The sequence below is a fragment of the Saccopteryx bilineata genome, chromosome 2 (assembly GCF_036850765.1).
Source record: "Saccopteryx bilineata isolate mSacBil1 chromosome 2, mSacBil1_pri_phased_curated, whole genome shotgun sequence".
In the NCBI taxonomy this organism is placed as follows: domain Eukaryota; kingdom Metazoa; phylum Chordata; class Mammalia; order Chiroptera; family Emballonuridae; genus Saccopteryx; species Saccopteryx bilineata.
The window spans coordinates 269063015-269066363 of record NC_089491.1 but is presented as its reverse complement, the minus strand read 5'-3'; positions in this window follow the sequence as shown (position 1 = coordinate 269066363).

Genomic DNA, 3349 nt, shown 5'->3' with positions numbered 1-3349 from the left:
CATAATGGTTGTACTACTTTACAGTCCCACCAACAGTGAATGAGGGTTCCTTTTTCTCCACAGCCTCTCCAACATTTGCTATTACCCGTCTTGTTGATAATAGCTAATCTAACAGGAGTGAGGTGGTATCTCATTGTAGTTTTGATTTGCATTTCTCTAATAACTAATGAAGCTGAGCATCTTTTCATATATCTGTTGGCCATTTGTATCTCTTCCTGGGAGAAGTGTCTGTTCATGTCCTCTTCCCATTTTTTTATTGGATTGTTTGTTTGTTTGTTGTTGAGTTTTATGAGTTCTTTGTAAATTTTGGATATTAGGCCCTTATCTGAGCTGTCGTTGGAAAATATCAGTTCCCATATAGTTGGCTGTCTGTTTATTTTGATGTCAGTTTCTCTTGCTGAGCAAAAACTTTTAATTCTGATGTAGTCCCATTCATTTATCTTTGCCTTCACTTCTCTTGCCATTGGAGTCAAGTTCATAAAATGTTCTTTAAAACCCAGGTCCATGATTTTAGTACTTATGTCTTCTTCTATGTACTTTATTGTTTCAGGTCTTATATTTAGGTCTTTGATCCATTTTGAATTAATTTTAGTACACGGGGACAGGCTGTAGTCGAGTTTCATTCTTTTGCATGTGGCTTTCCAGTTTTCCCAACACCATTTGTTGAAGAGGCTTTCTTTTCTCCATTGTGTGTTGTTGGCCCCTTTATCAAAGATTATTTGACCATATATATGTGGTTTTATTTCTGGGCTTTCTATTCTGTTCCATTGGTCTGAGTGTCTATTTTTCTGCCAATACCATGCTGTTTTGATTATCGTGGCCCTATAATATAGTTTAAAGTCAGGTATTGTAATGCCCCCAGCTTCATTCTTTTTCCTTAGGATTGTTTTGGCTATTCGGGGTTTTTTATAGTTCCATATAAATCTGATGATTTTTTGTTCCATTTCTTTAAAAAATCTCATAGGGATTTTGATGGGAATTGCATTAAATTTGTATATTGCTTTGGGTAATATGGCCATTTTGATTATATTTATTCTTCCTATCCAAGAACAAGGAATATTTTTCCATCTCATTGTATCTTTTTCGATTTCCCTTAACAATGCTTTGTAATTTTCATTATATAGGTCCTTTACGTTCTTTGTTATGTTTATTCCTAGGTATTTTATTTTTTTTGTTGCAATCGTGAAGGGGATTATTTTTTTGAGTTCGTTTTCTAATATTTCATTGTTGGCATATAGAAAGGCTATGGACTTTTGTATGTTAATTTTGTATCCTGCGACCTTACTGTATTGGTTTATTGTTTCTAATAATCTTTTTGTGGAGTCCTTCGGGTTTTCGATGTATAGGATCATATCATCAGCAAAAAGTGATAGCTTTACTTCTTCTTTTCCGATATGGATGCCTTTTATTTCTTTGTCTTGTCTGATTGCTCTGGCCAGAACTTCTAGCACCACGTTGAATAAGAGTGGAGAGAGTGGACAACCCTGTCTTGTTCCTGATTTAAGGTAGAAAGTCCTCAGTTTTATGCCGTTTAATAGGATGTTGGCTGATGGTTTATCATATATGGCCTTTATCATGTTGAGATATTTTCCTTCTATACCCATTTTGTTGAGAGTCTTAAACATAAAATTGTGTTGTATTTTATCAAAAGCCTTTTCTGCATCTATTGATAAGATCATGTGGTTTTTGTTCTTTGTTTTGTTGATATGGTGTATTATGTTAACCGTTTTGCGTATGTTGAACCATCCTTGAGATTCTGGGATGAATCCCACTTGATCATGATGTATTATTTTTTTAATATGTTGTTGTATTCGGTTTGCCAGTATTTTGTTTAGTATTTTAGCATCTGTATTCATTAGAGATATTGGTCTGTAGTTTTCTTTCTTTGTGCCATCCTTGCCTGGTTTTGGTATGAGGGTTATGTTGGCCTCATAAAATGTGTTTGGAAGTATTGCTTCTTCTTCAATTTTTTGGAAGACTTTGAGTAGAATAGGAACCAAGTCTTCTTTGAATGTTTGATAGAATTCACTAGTATAACCGTCTGGGCCTGGACTTTTATTTTTGGGGAGATTTTTAATAGTTTTTTCTATTTCCTCCCTGCTGATTGGTCTGTTTAGGCTTTCTGCTTCTTCATGACTCAGTCTAGGAAGGTTGTATTGTTCTAGGAATTTATCCATTTCTTCTAGATTGTTGTATTTGGTGGCATATAATTTTTCATAGTATTCTACTATAATTCTTTGTATTTCTATGATGTCTGTGGTGATCTCTCCTCTTTCATTTTGGATTTTATTTATTTGAGTCCTGTGTCTTTTTTCCTTGGTGAGTCTTGCCAAGGATTTGTCAATTTTGTTGATCTTTTCAAAGAACCAGCTCCTTGTTTTATTGATTTTTTCTATAGTTTTTCTGTTCTCTATTTCATTTATTTCTGCTCTGATTTTTATTATCTCCTTTCTTCGGCTGGTTTTGGGTTGTCTTTGTTCTTCTTTTTCTAGTTCCTTAAGGTGTGAAGTTAAGTGGTTTACTTCGGCTCTCTCTTGTTTGTTCATATAGGCCTGAAGTGATATGAACTTTCCTCTTATTACTGCTTTTGCTGCATCCCAGAGATTCTGATATGTCGTATTTTCATTTTCATTTGTCTGTATATATCTTTTGATTTCTGCACTTATTTCTTCTTTGACCCATTCATTTTTTAAAAGTATGTTGTTTAGTTTCCACATTTTTGTGGGTTTTTCCCCCTCTTTTTTGCAGTTGAATTCTAGTTTCAAGGCTTTATGATCAGAAAATATGCTTGGTACAATTTCAATTTTTCTAAATTTGCTGATATTGTCTTTGTGGCCCAACATATGGTCAATTCTTGAGAATGTTCCATGTACACTAGAGAAAAATGTATACTCTGTCGCTTTGGGATGAAGTGTCCTGTAGATGTCTATCATATCCAGGTGTTCTAGTATTTCGTTTAAGGCCACTATATCTTTATTGATTCTCTGTTTGGATGACCGATCTAGAGCCGTCAGCGGTGTATTGAGGTCTCCAAGTATGATTGTATTTTTGTTAGTTTTTGTTTTAAGGTCAATAAGTAGCTGTCTTATATATTTTGGTGCTCCTTGGTTTGGTGCATATATATTAAGGATTGTTATGTCTTCTTGATTCAACTTCCCCTTAATCATTATGAAATGACCATTTTTGTCTCTGAGTACTTTTTCTGTCTTGTAGTCAGCATTATTAGATATGAGTATTGCTACACCTGCTTTTTTTTGGGTGTTGTTTGCTTGGAGTATTGTTTTCCAGCCTTTCACTTTGAATTTGTTTTTATCCTTGTTGCTTAGATGTGTTTCTTGTAGGCAGCATA